The sequence below is a fragment of the Rana temporaria genome, chromosome 2, assembly GCF_905171775.1.
Source record: "Rana temporaria chromosome 2, aRanTem1.1, whole genome shotgun sequence".
In the NCBI taxonomy this organism is placed as follows: Eukaryota; Metazoa; Chordata; class Amphibia; order Anura; family Ranidae; genus Rana; species Rana temporaria.
Window position 1 is genome coordinate 382,160,877 of NC_053490.1, and position 23,617 is coordinate 382,184,493.

Below are 23,617 nucleotides of genomic sequence, written 5' to 3' on the forward strand. Positions count from 1 at the left end.
AAAATGGAATTACGCTTTTGCAGTCAAATTTTAGAAACCCCCACTAAATACATCATGTTCCCATTCACACCTACACATTAATATTTTTTTGGAGCAGTGTTGTATATGATCCTATAGGCAGTTGTAAGGTCAGGTTTTTTTTTTTTAAATGCATTAACATACAATGTACCACCCAAACCTTCCGATCTTTTTACCTTTGTTAGGCGGTAGACAGTGTACACATGCATTTTAAAAAGAAAAGCAAAAATTTTCCAGCAGAGTACAGACCGTTATTATAATAAACAACTCACTAGCCCCCTTAAGAACCGGTTCACACAGAGGCAACTCAGCCGCCTGACAAGTCACGCTCCGCTCTAATCAATGGAACCATTCTAATAGGAGCGATTTAGAAAAAGGTTCTTGTACGACTTTGGGAGCGACTTGCATTGACTTCAATACAGAAGTCATTTTGCAAGTCGCCTCTGAAGTCATCTTGAGATTGCCTTGCAGAGTCACCCCCAAAAGTCGTGTCACCCCTGTGTGAACCGGCTTTGAAGGGGTTGTAAAAGCTTTTTTTTTTTTAAATAACAAATATACCATACTTACCTCCACTGTGCAGTTGGTTTTGCACAGAGCGGCCCCAATCCTCGTCTTCTGGGGTCCCTCAGCGGCTGTCTCGGCTCCTCCCCGCAAGAGCTAACCCCCTTCTGGGAAGTGCGCTCCCAAGGGGGATAGCTTGCGGGCGCGCTCCCGTGTGATACAGTCGGCGGCCATAGCCGCCAAGTGCATCACTCGGCCCCAACAACAACAACATTTATCTAGGTGCAAGGAATTTCATGGCAATTCTTATCCAGTTGAAGCAGCTAAATATGCCTACAAGCTGCTATAATACTGTACAGAAGCATTGCCGGCGGTATTAACCCTTTTTCGGACGATAACGTGGGGATAAAACCGCACTGCTAGCCGCCAAATACCGCCGCAATTCCAACGGCATAGCACTGCTAAAAGTGAGAAAGGGGCCTTACTAAAGTTGAAGCACCAAGAATCTGGTGAAGTTGTGCATGGTAGCCAATTAGCTTCTAACTTCAGCTTGTTCAATTAAAGTGGAAGTAAAGCCTCCTATGATTTTCAGCCATGGAAGCTGCCATTTTGGTCTCTGTTTAAGCTTTAACTGCCATAGTGCTGCACATGTGATCAGTTTGGTTAACCATCCAATGGCGGGGGTCCTAACTGATCACATGTGCAGCACCATGGCAGTTGAAGCTTAAACAGAGACCAAGATGGCAGCTTCCATGGCATGACTTTTTCTCGTACGGGAACAGGACGAATGATTTTCCTATTTAATGTGTACCATTTCGTACAAGAAAAATCTGAAAAAGACTGCACATGATTAGAGACTATAAACGGCACATACCAGGAATGTAACACATTGACACATTGATTGTGTCGTGCTGTGACAGTTACATTCCTGGTATGTGCCATTTATGGTCTCTAATCATGTGCAGTCTTTTTCAGATTTTTCTTGTACAAAACGGTACACATTAAAAATGAAAATCGTTCGTCCTGTTCCCATACGAGAAAAAGTTTGTCCCTTCCAACTTTTCTTACGAAAATTCCCGAATTGGCTGTACACACTATACTAAAATCCTATGAAAGTTCCTTGGACAAAAACGGTCGCCCGATTGTGTACGTGCCTTAAGACCCCTTTCACACTGGGGCGCTTTTCAGGCATTTTAGCGCCAAAAATAGCACATGTAAAGCGCCTCTCATGCCTCCCTAGTTTGAAAGCCCGAGTGCTTTCACACTGGGGCAGTGCGCTTGCGGGACAGGAAAAAAAGTCCTGCAAGCAGCGTCATTAGGGCGGTTTGGGAGCGGTGTATACATCGCTCCCAAAACGCCCTGCCCATTGAAACGAATGGGCAGCACTGCCAAAGCGACCACTTTTAACCCTTTCTTCGGCTACTAGTGGGGGGAATAAAAGCACCCGAAAAGCGCAGCTATAACAGCGGTAAAGCGCCACTAAAACTAGTGTTAAAGTGGTCCAAGTCTATGGGCCGGATTCAGAAAGACTTACGCTGACGTATCTACTGATACACCGTCGTAAGTCCAAATGTGCGCCGTCATATCTATGCGCTGATTCTTTAAATGAGATACGCCTGAATTTTGCCAAGATACGACCGACGTAAGTCACCTACACCGTCGTATCTTGGGTGCATATTTACGCTGGCCGCTAGGGGCGCTTCTGTTGATTTACGCGTCAAATATGTAAATGAGCTAGATACGCCGATTCACGTCGCAGTAAGCTAAGCAGTTTACGTAAGGCGTACGTCCGGCGTAAAGATAAAACACCTCTATAGGTGGCGCAGCCAATGCAAAGGTATGGACGGCGGAACAGCAGTCGGATTTTACGTAGTTCACGTAAGTCGTACGTGAATGGGGCTGGTCGTAGGTTACGTTCACGTCGTTGAAATTGAGCCGTCGTATCCTACGGCGTAAATTCGACGTGATTCTGAGCATGCGCGCGCATGCGCCATTCGTTCGGCGCTTCGTTTACATGGGGTCACGATTCATTTTAATACAACACGCGTACTACCAGCCTACTTTGAATTAGGCGGGCTTACGCCGGCCCATTTACGCTACGCCGCCGTAACTTGGGGAGCAAGTGCTTTGTGAATACTGTACTTGCCTCTCTGTTACGTCGGCGTAGCACATATGAGATGCGCTACGCCCGCACAGAGATACGCCACGCCCGCACAGAGATACGCCGATCTCTGTGAATCTGGCCCTATGGGTTTACTCCTGCATTAAGGATGACAATAAAACCTGGAAGCTGATTGGTTTCTTTGCAGAGTTGCACCAGATTTTGCACTCTCCAGCTTAGTAAATAGCCCCCAGTGTCTTTTCCGCTGGTCTATCTGAATTGAAGCAAGTTCCCTAGCTGTCCAGGCAGTACCAGGTTTGAACTTCTATATGCCAATACCACGGAAAACGAAGGTGGCAAAAAGTCAGGAGGGACAGAAGTTATAAAATATATATATTGGCACAGACTTCACAACAACCGGGCTCAGACTCAGAACAGAGTGCACTACAGATGTTCACCAGATGCACAAAATATTGAGTAAACAACATCTGTCAACCAACTTTCCATGGCAATCATTTACAAACTCAAATAAATGCAGCTCTATATTTCTCAAATAATGAAGTTTACAATATACGCTTATTGCGATTTTTTTTTTTTTTAACTAAAAATATGTAGAAGAATACATATTGGCCCAAGCTGATGAAGAATTTTTTATTTTATTTTTTTATTGAGGGATATTTAATATAGCAAAAAGTTAATGATGTCGCCTTTTTTGTCGATAGGTGATCAAATACCACCAAAAGAAAAAAAGGACACAAATTTTGTTTGGGCACAGCATTGCATGACCGTGCAATTGTCAGTTAAAGCGACTCAGTGCCAAATTGTAAAAAGTGCTCTGGTCAGAGAGGGGGTACAATCTTCCGGGGGTTAAGTGGTTAAATCCCCCAGGAGAGCAAGTGTATTCAACACTTGGTCCTATTCCAATCCCACCACTGACATGATTAACTGACGGCTTTATATCCAAGATTTTAATGAAGCCAAGCCTCTAATCATTAACCCTGAACCTTTACCAAACAAGTTAAAAATATCCATTTGCCATATACAAGGTTTGCATTTCCCCAAAACACGCCTCCCTTAATCTTTTTTTATTCATAATTTTTTATAAAAAAAAAAAATAATAAAAAAAAAACAAAAAACACATTCTCCACAGATTTGGCAGAAAGTGTGTTGCGAACACTGGCAAATGTTGATGAATGCCCCACTCTGGTATAACAGAGGCCATTCTAGTGAAAAATCACCATTTTCTTTTTAAATGTTTACTGGGGCATGAAATCAAATCTGTCATGCCCAAACCACCATCATTAACATGACAAATAACTCACATACTTGTAGAATTCCTGAATGGTTTAGAATGATAACTTCCATACGCAATACTTTACAATGCATGCTGACAGCTTTACATTGTGAAATGCAAAATTTCTAGAGAGCTATGCTAAAAATACTAAACATAAAAAAAAAAAAAAAAAAAAAAAAAAAGGTAAACAAAACAGCCCAACATTATATAAAGAATTTTAGTACTATTCAAAAAGTAGGCAGCCGCAGAACCAAAAAATGCAGCAGGCATCTGGAAATGTGGTAAACACCCTGCAGAAAAGTAGCAGAGGGGACACAAACCACATGAACTAAAATGGACAAGGTGACAAAACATTTTTTTTTTTTTAGCCTCTTCTATTGTCATTGGAAGTATATGTCTACTGGTTTTTCAAAGTGGACTTCTCACCACAAATTACATAAAGGTCATCACCTTGTATTTGCACCTTCCACTCTCACTTAGGTAAGGGTGAATTAGATCACATATGCCAGGAGTGTCAAAAATAGTGCAATTTCTCACTCTATTTATAAACAAAATGCCATGTTGCCAGATATCCGTCTGCACTCATGTGTGATCCGACATGGGGGGTTGTTTACTAAAGGCAAATCCACTGTGCACTTCAAAGTGCACTTGCTGTAGATCTGAGGGGGACATGCAAGAAAAAAAAAAAGCAAGAAAAAAAAAAAAAAACACACAGCATTTTTGCTTGCACATGATTGGATGATAAAATCAGCAGAGATTTCCCTCAGATATACAGCGACTGCACTTCCAAGAGTGGATTTGCCTTTAGTAAAAAAAAAAACAAAAAAAAAAAACACACACACAAGTCCATCTAAATTCTGTTCCTCTAATCTTTCCTCATAGCTCCATGCCTCAGTTTGGTTGCCCTTCTCTGCACTTTCGCCAGTTCCCCGATATCCTTTTTGTGAACTGGTGCCCAAAACTGAACTGCATATTCCAGATGAGGCCTTACTAATTTGTACAGGGGGGAAATTCTCTCTATGGAGGTCAAACCTCTTAATAAAAGAAAGTATTTTGCTAGCTTTTCGAAATTTCAGCTTGGTATGGCATACTATTAAAGTCTGCAATCTTCGACAACATCCGATCCTTCACCATGGACTCCCAAAGTTGTACTCTAATGCAGCATAGACACGATCGGAAATTCAGACAAGAAAACCGTGGATTTTCTTCCGACTGAATTTTGGCTCAAACTTGTGTTGCATACACACGGTCACACAAAATTGCAACCGTCAAGAACACAGTAACATACAACACTACGACGAGCCGAGAAAAATTAAGTTCAATGCTTCCGAGCATGTGACGACTTGATTCCGAGCATGCGTATTTTTTTTGACCGTCGGAATTGCATACAGACCATCGAAACTTTTCCCGTCGGAAAAATCGAGAACCAGCTCCCAGAAGTCAGATGGGGGCCTACACCAGGGCTGTGGAGTCGGTAGATAAATGTTTTCCGACTCCTCAGTTTTTTGTACTTCCGACTCCGACTCCTCTGTATTAATATGCAAATGTATTTTATACATTCCTTGAAGGAAAGAAAGGCATCATACATGTCATTACCACAAGAGTTTTTATAGCCTTAGCTGAATGACAGCAGTTTTTTCAATGGTTTACAGCTTCAGTCTTGAAGTATTGACCCTCCATTCCCTTCATTTATACAAGTGTCTCTAGTCCTGCAAAAAACACATTTACTTAATCCCTTATCAGTGAGAGGCTAGGTTACCCATGGGCGCTGTGTTCCCTGTAACAGCAGAACACAACACTATGGAAAGTATAAGTATTGCCGCTCCTAATTGTGCGTTGCGTGCCATATAGTGAAGCACATGAAAAGCATGCTTCTTCACGGTCACTTAACGTGTTCGTTTTGCGGTTACGTGAGGCACTGCATGCATTGGTCTTTATTCTTACAGTAGAAAAGTCATTTATTAAAACTTTTTGTAAGTTGGGATATTTAAACTTGCTTTTTTAATTCCAATCTAAATTTAGTAGGAGTCAGAGTCGGTGCATTGTTTTCCGACTCCAGGTACCCAAAATCTCCTCCGACTCCTCGACTCCGACTCCACAGCACTGGCCTACACACGGTCTGAATTTCTGACCAAAAGCTCACATCAAACTTTACTTGTCGGAAATTCCGACCGTGTGTACGCGGCATTAGACTGTACAGTGCATGCAGGCTTTTAGGGGGCTGGCTCAAAGAATGCTTCATAGGAAATAAGATGGAGGCTCTGGACAGAATCTGCATTGGGAGAGCAGCAGTTGAGAAGAAGACAATGCTGAATTCATCGGGCTTGAAGATACCCTATATTGTCAAAAGTGTTGGGGCGTCTCCTGCCTTTACACACACACACACACACACACACAAGCTTTAATGGCATCCCAGTCTTAGTCTGTAGGGTTCAATATTGAGTTGGCCCACCCTTTACAGCTATAACTCTTCTGGGTATGCTGTCCACAAGGTTTAGGAGTGTGTATGGGAATGTTTGACCATTCTTTCAGAAGTGCATTTGTGAAGTCAGGCACTGATGATTAAGGAGAAGGCCTGGCTTGAATTCTCTGCTCCAATTCCTTCCTAAGGTGTTCTATGGGGTTGAGGTCAGGTCAGCCAAGTTCCTACCTCCACCCCAAACTCACTCATCCAGGTCTTTATGGACCTTGCTTTGTGCACTGGTCCAAATCAGTATTATGGTGTGGGGTTGTTTTTCGGGGGTTGGGCTTGGGCCCCTTAGATCCAGTGAAGGGAACTCTTAAAGCATCAGCATACCAAGACATTTTGTACAATTTAATGCTCCCAACTTTGTGGGAACAGTTTGGGGATTGCCCCTTTCTGTTCCAACATGACTACGCACCAGTGCGCAAAGCAAGGTCCATTAAGACACGGGTGAGCGAATTTTGGGTGGAGGAACCTGACTGGCCTCAACACGATAGAACACCTTTGGGATGAATTAGAGCGGAGACTGCAAGCCAGGCCTTCTTGTCCACTAACCTCACTAATGCGCTTCTGGAAGAATGGTCAAAGAATGGTCAAACATTCCCATAGACAAACTCCTAAACCTTGTGGACAGCCTTCCTAGAAGAGTTGAAGCTGTTATAGCTGCAAAGGGTGGGCCAACTCAATATTGAACCCTACGGACTAAGACTGGAATGCCATTAAAGCGGGGTTCCGGGCATAATTTTTTTTTTTTTGCCAGCTAAAATTAATCACATTAAATGGTCCCTAAAACATATTAATAGCTCCCCAATCGTTCCAGAAATCATTGCAAACACTTGCCTTATATCCTCCAGCTCATGTTGTGGCTGTATCCATCAGGGAGAGGTGCATGCTGGGTGATTTTTAGGCACAGTAATGCCCAGAGACTCCTGGGAAATGAGTGTCATCATTTCCCAGGAGGCAATGGGGTCTTAGGACAGGAAGTTGAACCACCTAGGACCAGGAACTAGGCAGATTACGAAATCTGCCTAGCAACAGCCAGATATATAGGAGTAAAATAAAAAGTTTTTTTATTTTTTTACATTAACCACTTAAGACCCGGACCAAAATGTTGGTAAAGAACCCGGCCAGTTTTTTGCGATTCGGCACTGCATCGCTTTAACTGACAATTGCGTGGTCGTGCGACGTGGCTCCCAAACAAAATTGGCGTCCTTTTTTTCCCACAAATAGAGCTTTCTTTTGGTGGTATTTGATCACCTCTGCGGTTTTTATTTTTTGCGCTATAATAAATATCCCCCAAAAAGATATAAAAACTTTTTTTTTCTCCTCAGTTTAGGCCGATACGTATTCTTCTACCTATTTTTGGTAAAAAATAAAAATTAAAAATAAATCGCAATAAGCGTTTATCGATTGGTTTGCGCAAAATGTATAGTGTTTACAAAATAGGGGATAGTTTTATTGCATTTTTATTATTTTTTTTAAAGTTCTGACCGTGTGTAGGCTCCATCTGACTTTTTCTGGTCGGAATTTCCGACAGCAAAAATTTGAGAGCTGGTTCTCAATTTTCCGACGCACAAAAAAAAACACGCATGCTCAGAATCATTGAACTTTTTCTCAGCTCGTTGTAGTGTTGTACGTCACCGCGTTCTTGACGGTCAGAATTTTGTGTGACCGTGTGTATGCAACACAAGTTTGAGCCAACTTTTGCCGGAATTTCCAATCGTAGGTACACGGCATAACTCTTCCGCACGCCACTAAAAATGTGTTTTTGTCTGTCTCTCCAATGGAGATAATTTCCATCAATTCCTGTCCTCATAGGAATACTGCAACCAATTAATTTGCAGGAGTACTGTATAATCACAGGTGCTCTTCATACTTTAACAGGCATGCAGGGGCGGGTAAGTGGCCCTGAATGCAGACAACGTACACCTGTCAAATTAGGACAAAGGACAGGTGGCCAAGTCTGTACAACCACTGTGTAGTCATAGACCTACGTAGGCTACCTACATGCAGGCCCATGTAAATGAGGCCTTATGTACAATGTAAACTTTTGCAATGAGCAGCAGACAGGCTATTCAGCCATCCAGTCCTCACCAACCAATAGCATCTAGAAGTAGCTAACCCAAAAGAAAAATAATCAAGTAGGTTGACATTGTCGATATCCTTCAGGAATATTCTGGCTGTTCGACTGGCATTGTAAAAATCTGACCTCTAGTCACATGACATTTTCCAGTGCTGGCTGAGAGCCATAAACCACTAGCCGAGACTGTGGATTTAAATACTTAAAAGGCATAGTTCACCTTTACCAAAAAAGTGCCTATGCAGGTAAGGGGCGTCTTTTTTTTTCCTACAAAGTGACCAAAATTGAATAATGCCCTTGCTATAGGTGTAGGCCATTTCCGTACCTCATGAAGCCCAACCTGAAGACATGCCCAACGGTAACTGTTCATCTCCACCATCACAGGAGTGGGCTCTTTCTCGGATTCACACCCCCTCACATGCATTCTCTTCCATGATGCAGTAGCTCTGAAGTATTTGAGCGCTCGCTCCTGTGATGGGGAAGGTAAACAGTAACAGCCGAGCTTCTTAGCAACATCCTCAGCAGGTCGCTTTAATGAGGCATAAACGATTGCCTCCATTGATTTCAATGCTCTATAACCGCATCCAAAACCTAGAGCACTTATGGCATGTTAGTGAAGCATTTACAGTATAAAGTGTTAGCTGGGCATTGGGGGAGAGGCAGTGGAGCTCCATTTGTCCCCCGACGTGCTGCGAGCGCCGCCTCTGCTTCCACCACTACATACCCCAGAATGCAGTGCGGCCAGTAACAGCCAATCGGTGGCCGCAGCTGCAGACTTCCTCCACTGGGGGAGAAAAAAATAAAAATCAGCAAACAGCGGCCATGATAGCCATTCAGAATTCCACCCAGCACGCCCCTGCTTCTGATCCCTCACAATCGGCCTGTTTTCTTTAAAAAAGCAAAATATCGGACGATATATCGGTCGACCCCTAGTCCTGGATTAAAGGGATGATGTGGCAACCCTATACCCGGGATGTCTACTAGACTCTTGTTTGGACACATTTAAGTGTGTTATGACCACAGTTTACAGGGTGCCTTGGCGCGGCTCTGTGGATCGCGCATGCGTTTGCAAATGCGTGCGGACAAAACCCCTGTTTTTAACGCATGCTGTTAGACAGGTAAATTTGGTTGTTCTGCAAGCTGGTTGGTAAGGAGGCCTGTTTTTTTCATGGGCATTCCCCAGGTTTTGTTGCTATGTGTTATTCCTAAGTATTACAGGCCTACAATATAAAACGCCAAATTTCCATGCGAAACAATGTACCGCTTTCAGCATCAAAAATCTTACATAATCATACCGCCAGGTTAAGCATTACTGCCAGTGCTTTTTTAGTCAGCAAATGTGAGCTGGACCAAGCCAAGTGTCAAAGAGATCAAAATTTAAGAATCCATCTTTATAAAAAAAAAAATTATATTATAATATATATATATATATATATATATATATATATATATATATATATATATATATATATATATATATATATATATATATATATATATATATATATATATATATATATACTCCAAAAATGTCTGTCATCACACCACAACCTAACCACGCCTCAAAAGTAGATAATTTCCTCTACATTACTTCCACTAGAAAAGAAACACTTCCATGGGTATTTATCAAGCATTCTTGATCCTTTAACGCTTCAAAAACATGCAATAAAAAAGGTACGTTAAAGCGGTTGTAAACCGGCATATACATTTTTTTTTTTTTTAACCCTGCAAGGCAAAAGTCACAATGAGCTAGTATGCACCGCATATTAGCTCATTATGAAATACTTACCTCGGAACGAGGTAGGGAACTTACCTGGTTCACGCTGAGCCGAGCGTGTCTTCGAGGTATCGCCGCTTCAGCGCTATGATTGGCTGGAGCGGCGATGACGTCACTCCCGCGCGGGAGATTTCAATCCGGCATGGGTCGGCCCTTCAGCCGAGGATCCACCCTGCGCATGCGCCGCTGCAATCAGCTGGCGCATTGCGAGGGGAATATCTCCTAAACCATACAGGTTTAGGAGATATTCTTTATACCTACAGGTAAGCCTTATTATAGGCTTACCTGTAGGCAAAGGTCAAAAATGTGGGTTTACAACCACTTTAATGAGCATTGCTTCATTCTTTATAATCAACACATGTGAACAAGTCCTAAGACAGACAATGTGTTACTGACAGGATTACCAGGTAAAAACAAGAGGTAAAACGTAAAAAAAAAAAAAAAAGGGGGGGGGGTTCGTGAAATCCTGTTCCCTTATAGCAGGTTAAACAGCACAGATCTTGTGTTATTTAACCTGCCCCTCTGGAAGCTGTAAAAAACCCGGCTGATCCTGCCAGTTTTTATCCTCCCCCTGTAAACTGACCACGGTTTATCATGGCTGCTGACCCCCAACAACGTGGTCAGTTTACATGCCTTCATCATTCAATATTCAGGCGATCAATCAGAAATGACTAAGAAAATTCGGCCAAAGGCTGATCAACTTTCTCAGCTTTAAAATTGTTGAAATGCTTAGCAAATTGATTTTATGGGAGAGTGTTTATGGTTTACCATTCTTAGTCAGCTCAGTCATTTTCTTTGCACTGAATTATTAATAGAATAATTTAATCAATTAATGCATGGCCAGAGCATCTTCGCTTTGTTCCAATAAACAAACTAAGCAGCAGGGTAGTGAAAGGTACGAATGTATAAGAAGGCAAGGTGGTGACAGCTATGTGAACCTTTTCCCATGCCCTTCATGGGCAAAGAACGGGTTCACCTTGGTCCGGTATGCATTCCGGTGTACAAAGCTGTAAGGTGGTCTGGGTTTATCTTGCTCCCAGCTAAATGGCACAAATTTTAAGTTAATTGAAGGAAAAATAACTGAAAAATGTAGACAGACAAGAGCTACACGTTAGTCTCATTCCACAAGCTGACATATCCACTTTAAAGACCTAAGGGAAAAATCAGTAAAAAGGACAAACAAGCAAATGAAAGTCACACCATCTAGAAGGCGCTACTTAACCGTTTCACTGGTGTTGCACAGATTAACAGAAGTTAATTTGTTGGATGTGTATTGAGGGGGGGTTTCAACTAAATATGTACCAGTGGAGGGCATCATCCTTGTTAAAGGTATATAGCACAATGATAGGACTTTAAATAACCCTCCAGTGAACACAGATACATTCGTATATAGAAACATAAGAAAATGACATACAACATAACGTTATGGCTGGTTGGGGTAAAAATAGCTTTAATAAGCAGCATTTACTTTTTTGCAGCAGAATATATTTCCCTACAAAGAAAAGAAGAATACACAATGTATGTCCATGTCAGGGCTGAATGTCACTTTCCTAATCTTCTGTATGATAAACATTGACAATGACCCATGCAGTGGGAGGGAGTAGAATGGGAAAGCCCTGAAGCACTGGTGGTGGTGGTGGTAAGTATATGGTAAAGCCTTGTCCCCCCCCCCCCATATGTATTGGATGATCCCAGCAGGCCCCATCCCTCTCCCCGATGCTATAACAGGGCAGACAATCATGTCACTCATTGTCACTCATTGATACGGGGAGTCCCCTGCACAGCCCTGATTTACCTTCTCTTCCAAAGCCAGCCTCTGCCTCAGCTCGGTTATCCTGGTCCTACGGTGGCATGGAGTCCTCAGTGATGCCCAACTCTGCTCTCAGCCACCAGCTGATTCCCCGATATTCCTAAGGCCCCATGACGTACGGCTCCCCGACCTCTTTCTTAAATTCCTTGCGCAACGTCTTTTTGTTGCTGGAGGCAATCGGAGAATTTGCACAAGTACTCATGGCAAATGCTTGGTATCGGTGCAACCCTCGTTTCTATATATGAATGCATCTGCGTGTTGACTGGAGGGGTATTTAAAGTCCTACCATTTTGTGCTATATGGTATTGCACAGAGCAGCCCGATCCCCCTCTTGTCGGGTCTTCTGCAGACACCACTGGCTCCTCCTCTTCAGTGAGTGATCGCATAGAAAGCACCTTTCTATGGGGGCACTCAAGTGGGCTTGCGCCTGAGCCATCCTGTCTACGTCTATAGACATAGGCCCAGATTCTCAAAGGAGATACGACGGCGAATTCACAAACGTACGCCCGGCCGACGCAGTACAGATACGCCGTTTACGTTAGGCTTTTCCCGGCGTAAAGTTACCCCTACTATATGGTGGCGTACATGCGGCGTACCAATGTTAAGTATGGACGTCGTTCCCGCGTTGAATTTTGAAAAATGTACGTTGTTTGCGTAAGTCGTCCGTGAATGGGGCTGGACGTCATTTACGTTCACGTCGAAACCAATACGTCCTTGTGGCATACTTTGGAGCAATGCACACTGGGATATTCCACGGACGGCGCATGCGCCGTTCGTGAAAAATGTCAATCACGTTGGGTCACAAGTTATTTACATAAAACACGTCCCCCTGTTCTACATTTGAATTAGGCGGGCTTACGCCGGCCTATTTACCCTACGCCGCCGCAACTTACGGAGCAAGTGCTTTGAGAATACTGCACTTGCCCGTCTAAGTTGCGGAGGCGTAGCGTAAATAGGATACGTTACGCCGGAACAAAGATACGCTCTTCTACGAGAATCTGGCCCATAGATAGTGTGGCTCTGCCCTGCCCCCTGCTTCCTTTTCATATATTTGATTGACACATCGCTGGATCAAGATTAGGCTCATGCAAGTATAAAAAGGGAGCAAAGAAACAGTCCTGGAGGGCCGCATACCATGTAAAGCATCTTTATTGCAGGTAAAAATCCAATACAGTCATTCCATATTTAGCAAAAGCAGGGATATACATCTTACTACTTTCACACCATGTGTTAGTGCTTAGTCATGACTAAGCACCAACACATGGTACGAAACGCGTCAACTGTATATGCCTGCTTTTGCTAAATATGGAATGACTGTATTGGATTTGCACCTGAAGGTTTCAACAGGGCGTGTGCTTCAGAGGTTTTGGGCTTGGAGCGGCAATTTCCTTTAAGTATAAAAAAGGGGGCTGGGGAATCCTGCAGCACAGGTTTTTCACCTTAATTCATTGAAGCAAAAAAGCCTTTAAGGCTTTAGAACCACTTTAATCCATGGCACCTTCTAAATTTCCAAACATTATTAATTAGTAGACAAGTACTTTTATATATCTCAGAGAAGGGTTGGCCCCAGAAGCAGCAGCTCCGGCAGGGGACGGCCAGAATAGGAGAAAACATTTATATAAAATATTGTTGCACAGAACAGAAAAGTACAACCTCCTTTTTATAAAAAAAAAAAAAAAAAAAAAAAAAGATAAAAAATTTAATAAAAATAAAATAGCCTTTAGTATCATCCAGATATGTTCTACGACACTTATCTAGTCATACAATTATGCAAAATGTACAACAATACATACTATCCATATCTGTCTAGGATGTGGCTCCCAATCTACCAGGTAATGACCCTTGCTACTAAAAATAAATAATAAAATAATAATAAATACCTTCCCAGCACAAAACATGTATTAATGCACTTTTTTGGGGTAAAATGCAGGTCAACGCACCCAAAATGGATCTTTTTGCAATGCACTAAACAGATGGTTGTGGACAGACTATTGAAAACACAATGGATTTCCTGGAGTCCATGTATTCTACCTGCTTTAGAATATGCATGACAACAAATCTATGGATACACACATTATAGTGGCTCTAAACAATAATGTTAAACATTATAATAAAGAGGGTTGGAAACTAGGCAACGTGTCCCAGGAAACAATCCCATAAACTGGAAGTGCTCACCTGCACCATAAGAGAAAAATGACAGAAACATATAGCCAGATTCAGGTACACATGCCTATCTTTAGGCGGGCGTAGCGCATTTCATATACGCCGCCGTAAGTTAGAGAGGCAAGTACAGTATTCACAAAGAACTTGCGTCCCAAGTTACGGCGGCGTAGTGTAAATGGGCCGGCGTAAGCGCGCGTAATTCAAAGTAGGCTGTAGTGGGCGTGTTGTATGCTAATGAATTGTGACCTCACGTAAATGACGCGCCTAACGAACGGCGCATGCGCCTTCCGTGAACGTATCCCATGCTCAAAATCACGTCGCAAATAGTCAATGCTTTCGACGTGAACGTAACCTACGCCCAAGGACATTGATCTAAATTGCTTTCTAGCTAACCCTTGAACTTGATCTTTAGGATAATTATATCTGCACTATCACACACTAATGAACCCAAGGCAAATACCTACTCCCCTTCAAGGTGTGATTTATTACCAACTCTTTGCTCCCCATACAATTTTCCCTATACCTTCACTGGGATACACCATTTATCTACATATACATGCGTAGTTGCAGGGCCTGACACCAGTCAGGGTCTGCTGATGTTTATGTTCCATAGATTAAGACTCTGTTCGTCCCACCTGAGGTGCCCACCATTACACCCTAGGTGGATGATGATCACCGACCATACATGGGGCAACCCATATATTTGTCCTACTATCAATTTCCCCTTATACTTTATCACCTTTTCTATTGTTTCTTTTATTGTCTCTCATTGTGCTCAGTTAGTCCTGCATTTCACATGCATTTCTATTTATTTTTACCTAACTATTTGAGAGAATGCACTTAGCCTAAGCTCACAGCTAAATGTTGATAGCTCATAGACATCTACTCATATGTAGTTATTCAATTAAGAGATACCAATTATCTCTCTTTATGGATCTCTCCATTTGATGGCATCTATAATGCATTCTCGTTTATCAGCTGGCCATCCCTACCATTCTCCATGACAGGCATATATAATAACTTGCGCTGAAGCGCTAGGATTATGGTGTATTTCATACACCTCTTTCCACCTACAGGTGGAGCCACTTGCGATCGGGATCGTTCCCGTTCCCTAATGAGAGTTTATGGTAGTTAGCCCTATGTGAAACGCATCTGTCTCCATTATACACATGTTTTAAGATGGATACTTTACTCACCTGCACTCAATTACATTTATTTTATTTTATTATCTTTTCTGTATATTCGATAATCTACTGATACGCCATCGTAAGTCCTTATGAATCTGCCTAATAATGTATAGGTGGGGTAATCCCCATTGTGCAACTCTGCATATCCAATTCTTGTAGTGCCAATTCACATTAGAAACACTGCTGTGTGTTTGGTCGCATTTTTTTCTATGCAGGCAAGAGGCATTGACAAGAGAAAATCCATTGTTTTCAGTCTGTTTACAATACATAAATTACATAATACCGTCCTGTATTCTGGGTATGCACAATAGACCAGAAAAAAAATCATCAATCAGCGCAACCAAAAATATATAAAAAAAAAATAAAAACAATGAATAATAATAAAAATAATATTATTAAAACCACACTTGAGTTGCCAGCTGGCACTAAATAAGTAATTTCACATTCACAACACTCAGTGTCACAATATAGATAACGATGATTAGCGCAGCGCAACTCAACTAATAAATTCTCAATGTCAGACATACAATAAAAATCCTAAAACAATCCACTGTTCGAATCAACCAGATAATGTATGGAAAAATGTAGCGATATAATAATAATAAAAAAAAAAGTCAAGTGAATGATCCAACCATGATGATGCCGCCGAAGTGGCCTGGCTTGGGTGTAGGAAGTAGGAAGCTGGTAGAGGACCAGATGTAATGTCAGCCAAGTGTCAGGGGTTGGGGCTACATGTTTCAAGGCTACTTAGACTCTTTTCCAAGCCAAACATTTTTTTGCTTGGCAAGTTGACTGGGTGGCCTCAAAATGCGTAAACCATGCCCCCTCCCCAAACACCTTCACCCCAGGTTCTGCTGACATCACATACAGCCCACTGTGCGCTCCACAGAGCCCTCCACCAACTTCCCGCTTTCTACTTCCTGCAACCAGGCTGGCCTTGGCTTTACATCTGGACCACTTAGACTGCATGTTTTTGACTGGGACTTCACATCTATGTACCATCACACTACAGGCGAGCTTTTAAAGGGGTTGTAACGTTTTTTTTTTCCTTTAAGCTAGTGCATTGTTGGTTCACTTACCTTTTCCTTCGATTTCTCTTCTAAATGTTTTTTTTCTTTTGTCTGAATTTCTCACTTCCTGTTTCTCCTCAGTAAGCTTTCCACCATCATCTGGCTGGGGGTCAGTCAGCCAGAACAGCTTACTGAGGAGAAACGGGAAGTGAGAAATTCAGACAAAGAAAAAAAAAACATTTAGAAGGGAAATTGAAGGAAAAGGTAAGTGAACCAACAATGCACTAGCTTAAAAGGAACCTATTTAGAAAATAAACAATGAACCTTTACAACCCCTTTAAGTCAAAGGCACATATTGTCTTTCCTGTTTATGCAAGTTGCCCAATTATCTGCATTTGCCATTACTGTGCATTGCTGCACTTGGTGTCTCTGCAGTTCTACAGGTACATCCAGCTGACAATCCTAGTGTCTCACTGCCTGGACTGTGGTTGCCGTTTGGGCTGAGCATTCCTCATCAGAAAACCCATTCTGTTGAAGAGCAAGTGTTTGAACGCTTTACATGTGAGTTGCCAATTGTCTTTCATCCCAATAAATATGTAATTTACTACACCCAGATCACGCCCTCTTTCCTTATCGGTCACATTTAGAGATATTGCAGTCTCTGAGAGGTGCTGCATCAAGTATCCCAAGGCCATCAAAGAAGTTACCCTGGATATTCCAGTCTGGAACTTTTTTGTTAAACTCATTATATTCCCACCTAGTCCACAATAGACATGTGCGTTCCCGTTTGTAACGAATGTATTTTCGTACAAATTTGTTAGTTTTTCGTACATTTGTATCAATTCGAACATCCGAAAAGCTGAAAGACCCAAAATACGAAAATTATGAAATTACGAATAAGCAAAATAACGAACAAGCGAAAATACGAACGTATGATTGGACAATCTTACTAAAATACGAAACACCGAAAAAGCAAAAGAACGAAAATTACATCTATAACAAACGATTTTCATTCGTATGTTCGTATTTTCATTTGTGTGTTTTGTAAATTTGCGTACTTGAATTGTATTTTCTTTTTTTTTTTTTTAAATTCTTTATTTATAAACAGGGAAAAAGGGGGTCCATAGGAACCACCGCGTCATTACAAACAACAGTACAGTAAATGGGGTAAACATCAAGGCACCCAGTACAGATTTTTCTTAAATAAAAAAAAAAAAAGGAAAACACCGAACAATTCAAACAATATAGGGTAATATTAATCATCACAGCGGAGGGGTCGGCTATCCGTCCGTCTTTATGTGGACATGGCTGCGCGTCTCACGGCGCCGCCCTCCCCACTCTTTACATTCCCCTCTATCTGCATGTGTGCCTCAACCCACCCATTCAAAATCAAATGAGTCACCGTGGTCCCACGGGCCCGATCCCCTGACTTTTCAGATTTATAGAGAAAATGAAAGCAGAAAGGGTGAATAGGGGTAGATATAGAGAGCGAGCACTCTCCTAGAAAATACAGGCAAAGAAAAGGGAGATGGAGGAGAGTTGAAAGGGAGGGGGGGGATGGGTAGTTATAAGGGGGGGGGGGGGGGGGGAGTGTTGATTACGGACCCCGTCTCTTATTTGCCACCGGGAAGGGCTTTAGTGCTGTGTCTCCTCCCGCAATTACTCCAGAGAGCATACCATAGACGAAATCAAGGAGTTCAGGTTGAGGTACTTCCGCCCCTGAGGGCTACCCCTTCATCGGAGTATTTAAAAATATTCCAGATACGCCACGTATCTGTATAGGCCTCCTGTCTGTCCTGACTCGTTAGGATGAGATCTTCCATTTTATTGATTTCGTCTATTCTCTGCAACCACATGGCAACAGTCGGCGGGAGCGTTGACTTCCAAAGTATTGGAATGCAGGCCTTGGCCGCATCCAACAGATGGCGAACAATCGATTTCTTGTACACCCGCGTGGGGGCGTCAGTCGCGTGGAGAAGGAAGAATGCTGGGTCATCAGGGACCTCACGGTCCGTAAACTGTTGCGTTATCCGCCGTACTTCGGTCCAAAAGTTCCGGAGTCGGGGACAGGACCAGAATACGTGTAATAGTGTGCCCTTGTCTTCCATGCAGCGCCAACATCTGTCCGATGTCGCAGGGAAGATCTTGTGTAGCAGGTCTGGGGTCCTATACCAGCCGGTTAGGATCTTGTAATTGGTCTCCTGTATTCTGGTGCATATGGAGGATTTATGTGTGTGAGATAGAATTTTTTCCCTTTTCTTGTCGGAGAATGTACAGTTCAGCAATCGTTCCCACTCAGTGAAACACGGGAGACGGTAATCAGTCCTCGGCATAATTACCAGCTCGTGTGCAAGGGACAGTGCATGTGGCAGGACCCCTGTGTCTGAGCACCATTCCTCCAGTACCGTGAGAGGCTGACCTGTCGCGGGGGGAGGGGGTGTCATCGTTTCAAGAAAATGGGACAGCTGCTCAGTCCTTAGAAAATCTAAGCAGTAGGTTCCCCCCGGGTCCATGAGCTCCGTCTTCGTCTTCCATCTTCCCGCTTCGCTGAAATGGGACACCTGGTAAAGGCCTAACGCCTTCAGGGCTTTAAATTTCCCATCTCGTATTCCCGGTTCGAAGAGTGGGTTACCCAGCACCGGGCGTAACGGTGAAGTTCGAGAGCTCAGGTTTGCCCTTGTCATAATCCGCGCGCATACCGCGATGGTGTTTCCTATGAGCGGGTGTCGCCTGACGTCTCCTTGCATAGCGGCGTGACACCAGGGGGCTCGTTGCAGGGGAATGTCACATTGGGCCTGTTCCAATCCAGGCCAAAGTTTGACGTCTCCATGGCGGCACCAGTCGACAAGTCGGCCTAGTTGTGTCGCATAATAGTAGGCTCGGATGTCTGGCATCGCTATACCCCCCAGTCGTTTGGGTAGGGAGAGAATTTTCTTATGTATCCTGGGATGTTTTCCCCCCCAGAGGAACGTTTTGAAAGTCGTGTATACTTGTCTAAAGTAGTCTGCTGGAATGAGTATCGGGAGGGCTTGTAGCAGGTATAGAAATTTGGGCAAAATCGTCATTTTCAGTATGCTACACCTCCCAAACCAGGAGTGTAGCCCCTTAGTCCATTTCGTCAGTAGTCCCTGAATGGTCTTAAGAAGAGGGGGGAAGTTCAGTTTGTACACTTGAGATAGTCTGGGTGGGATGCGAGTTCCTAAATAGGTCAGCGCCTCTTCTGTCCACTTTAAACGGAATTTGCTCCGAAGGTGGGAAAGTTGTTGTTGTGTTATACGCAGGCCCATCGCCACCGATTTGCTCAAGTTTATTTTGAGGTTCGACATTTCCCCGTATCGCTCGAACTCCGCCATCAAATTCGGTAAAGACGTCCCCGGATCCGTCAACGAGAACAATAGGTCGTCAGCATATGCCGAGACTTTGTATTGTGTTTTATCTACCTCCACCCCCTTAATTCCCGTGTTTAACCGCACGTGATTCAAAAAGGGTTCTAGCGACAGCGCAAACAACAGGGGCGAGAGGGGGCAACCCTGTCTGGTTCCATTTGTGATGGCAAATGGCTCTGAGAGAATGCCATTTGTTCTCACTCTCGCCGTCGGGTTTGAGTATATCGCCGCTATCCAGTGTCTCATTTTTTCGCCTAGGCCTATATGTTTCAGAGTGGCGAACATGAACTGCCAGTCCACCCGATCGAATGCCTTTTCGGCATCTGTGTTCACGAAGACGCAAGGCGTCTTCGTGGTATTGGCAACATGTAACAAGTTAAGGACCTTGATCGTGTTGTCCCTGGCCTCCCGCGTCGGGACGAATCCCACTTGGTCCAGATGAATCAGGCCAGGGAGGTGTTGTTGCAATCTCGTGGCGATGACTTTAGTGAAAAGTTTTAGATCTGCGTTTAGTAGGGAGATCGGACGGTAGCTTGCACATTGGCTCGGGTCCTTCCCGTCTTTGGGGATTACTGCTATGTGCGCCAAAAGTGTGGAGTCGTGGAATGTCTTACCCATGCTTAGGTGGTTAAATAGGGATACCATTCGCTCCCCAAGAGCAGGGAGGAGGGTCCTGTAGTAGGGCACAGAGAGACCGTCCGGGCCCGGGGCCTTCCCTGCCTTGGCGGTTTTCAGCGCCAGTTGGAGTTCCGATAGGGTAATCGGCTCTTCCAACAGCGTCTTCGCCTCAGTCGATAAAGTTGGCATAAGAGAAGACGTTAAATAGTCCGCTGTCCTGTCGGGGTCAGGAGGTCGCTGGGGTAGGTTATACAGCGTCTGGTAAAAGGATCTGAACTCCTGAGATATTTGGTGGGGTAATGTCTTTTTATGTCCCCCGGTGGAGGTGACGTGCGGTATGTACGACGCAAGGGTTTGCTCACGGAGAGCTCGTGCCAGCATCTTCCCGCATTTATTCCCTGATTCGTATACTCTCCTCCTGCAAATCTGCAGGGCCGCTTTGGCTTTGTAGTGCAGCAGGTCCGTGACCTGCTTACGCACCACATCGAGTTCCGAACCCAGTTCCGCCGAGGGGGTTTGTTTGTGCCTTACCTCTAGGCCCTGCAGCTTCTGAAGGAGGGACGTCAGTTGTTCTAACCTTTGTCGTTTCAGTCTAGCCCCATGTTTGATCAGTATCCCGCGAACCACCGCCTTATGCGCCTCCCATACTATGGCAGGGTCGCTATCTTCCGTGCTATTTGTTTGAAAATAATGTCCGATCTCCCTAACTACGTCCGCCATAACGTCCGTGTCCTGCAACAGGCTGTCATTTAGTCTCCAGGGTCGTCTCTGTGTTCCATGGGCTGTCAAAATTTCGTACGTCAGTGAGATCGGGGCATGATCGGACCACGTTATTGACTCTATGGTGGTGTTTTTGACTGCGTGTAAGTGCTTGTGGGGGATTAAGAAGTAGTCGATGCGTGAGTACGATTTATGTGGCCTGGAGAAGAACGTGTAGTCCCTCTCCCCTGGGTGGAAAAGCCGCCAAACGTCTATGAGTTGTGAGGAATGCAACGATGTGGAGATGCGTCGGTGTTCCTCCCTCGAGAGCGAGGATGTCCCAGCGGAGGTGTCTTCTGAGGGAGTCAGGGCTGCGTTCAGGTCCCCTCCCACAATAAGCTGTCCAGTCGTGAATTGTGTAAGTCGGTCCAGTGTGCGTTTCAGCCATCTATCCTGGTGGGTGTTCGGGGCGTACAGGTTTGCCAATGTAACCCGTTCCGTACCTATCATCCCCCTCAGGAAAAGGTGGCGGCCCTCAGTGTCGGTCTCAGTCTCCGCGGCTGTCCATGGCACTCTTGCGGAAATCAGAATGGAGACGCCGCGAGATTTCGCCTTGGCGTACGCAGCGTGGTAGACTGTGGGGTAAAATCTATTTTTCAGTATGGGCACACTGTTGTCTCTAAAGTGCGTTTCTTGGAGCATCACAATGTCTGCATTCAGACGTTTCATGTCATGAAGCAGCATTCTTCGCTTCTCCGGAGTGTTCAGTCCCTTCGTATTTAACGAGATTATAGTAAGCGCGTCCATGTTTTCAGATGTTGGGGGTGGGGGGGGGGGGGGGTGGGGAGAGGAGGGGTAGAGGGGAGGTTGAGAGTTTGGGTAAGAGAACCCAGTAGAGCTAGAGTGAGAGTAAGAGGCCTGCACTAGTGTGTGCAGCAGATATAGAGAGCTAGTTAAGCTAACCTTAGCTGTAACGCTCACCAGTGGAGCACTGGTAGTCGAGCGCAGTCCTAAGTGGGTAACGGGTTGTACAGAGCCGGGAAGAGAGACTCCCGACCCTCCCATCCCCCACCGGCTATCTAGATAGATAGGATAAAATACGGCATTATAATGTAGGTAACCAATCTACACATACATTGGACACAGGCAAATGAAAAGTAACATGTGATCTAATTTTCAAATAGTGCAAACAGTACTAATAGTGTAGGCAGTGCCAGCCATCATTCCACGAGCATCCTAAGCACTTCAACCGGAAGTGGTCAGTCGTGAAAGGAGGGGGAGCAATACCAGAATCAAGCAGGTGTACACATCATCATCTCGGTCCCTCTCTCCCTCACTTCGCTCAATATTGGCAGGCGTGCAACTAATGGTATCACAGTGAGCTCATATCCCCCCATCCGCACCCCAGTCAAAGAAACAACCGAAGAACTCGCCCTTATCACAGTTCTAATGTACCAGGACTTGAGCCCTGTGAATCTTCCGCAGAGGGGCCAATGAGGTCAGCAGCTCCTCAAGCATTCGTCCATCCTCCAAGGGTTCCCCTCCATGTCCAGAGGACCGATCCCCATGTTTTCAGGAGGGAGGGGGGTGGGGAGCAGCAAATGTACCCCCAAAGTTCCCCGCACTATCACGCCTTAGGGTCAAAGTCCACCATCCTCCCCAAGTCATAAGGAGATATGTTGTTCTTCGGGGGGAGGGGGGGGGATTCATCACCGCAGTACCGTGGGTAGGTCCTCAGGGGTATGCGGCCTAGGGGCTCCTCGTCACGGTCCCCGTCAGGGTAGTGCTATAGGACCATCTCCCAGCCGCAGGGTAATGAAGGCAAGTATTACTTGGGAGGTGAGGTTCTCATGGCTGCCGGGCAGTATCCTTGGGTCGTGGGAAGAGGGCGGAAGACCCTGGAAGAGAGCCCCCCAACGTTCCCACCCGGATTCCACCCCAATAAAGGTACCCCCCCCCCCTCGTCTCGACCGGGATCAAATATTGTGTAGGTTAGCCTCACTAGCTAGGGGGGGACAAGGAGACGCGGGGCAATGGTACAGTCATCAACTGGGCAAGAGCAACTATGGGGCGGCAAAGGGAGATAGAACAGAGCTCATTTCTGTGTGGCCCAGGGCCTACTCACGGTGTTCTCCCCCCGGTGGGGCTCTGCGTCTTCTCCAGCCCCTCTGTTGTCGCGGCTGAGCCGGGATGCAGTAGTTGGACGGCCCGGATCTCCCTGTCGGTCGCGGAAGCAGCTGTAGCCAATCTGGGATCGGGAACTGTTCCTCCTCCAAGAAGCTGAAGAGCGCTGGCAGGTCCGCCCGGGTCTGTAGCGTAAAGGCCTTGCCCTCCTTCCTGAATGTCACCGCCAGTGGGTACTTCCATCTGTATGTGCAGCCGCTTCGCCTCGCCAGCTCCAGGATAGGCCTCAGCATCGCCCGTCTCCTCAGGGTTGCTCCAGACAAGTCAGGCAGGATTTTAATTAGAGCTTCCTCCAGAGGTACCTCGCCCTGGTCCCAGGCCCTGC

At 44.8% G+C, this 23,617-nt stretch overlaps 1 protein-coding gene across 1 annotated transcript in view; it reads right to left on the bottom strand.

The window, feature by feature from the left end:
• The window catches only part of MPC2 (mitochondrial pyruvate carrier 2), a 41,370-nt gene that overhangs the window by 14,489 nt on the left and 3,264 nt on the right, over nucleotides 1-23,617 (bottom strand). The window lies entirely within an intron of this gene.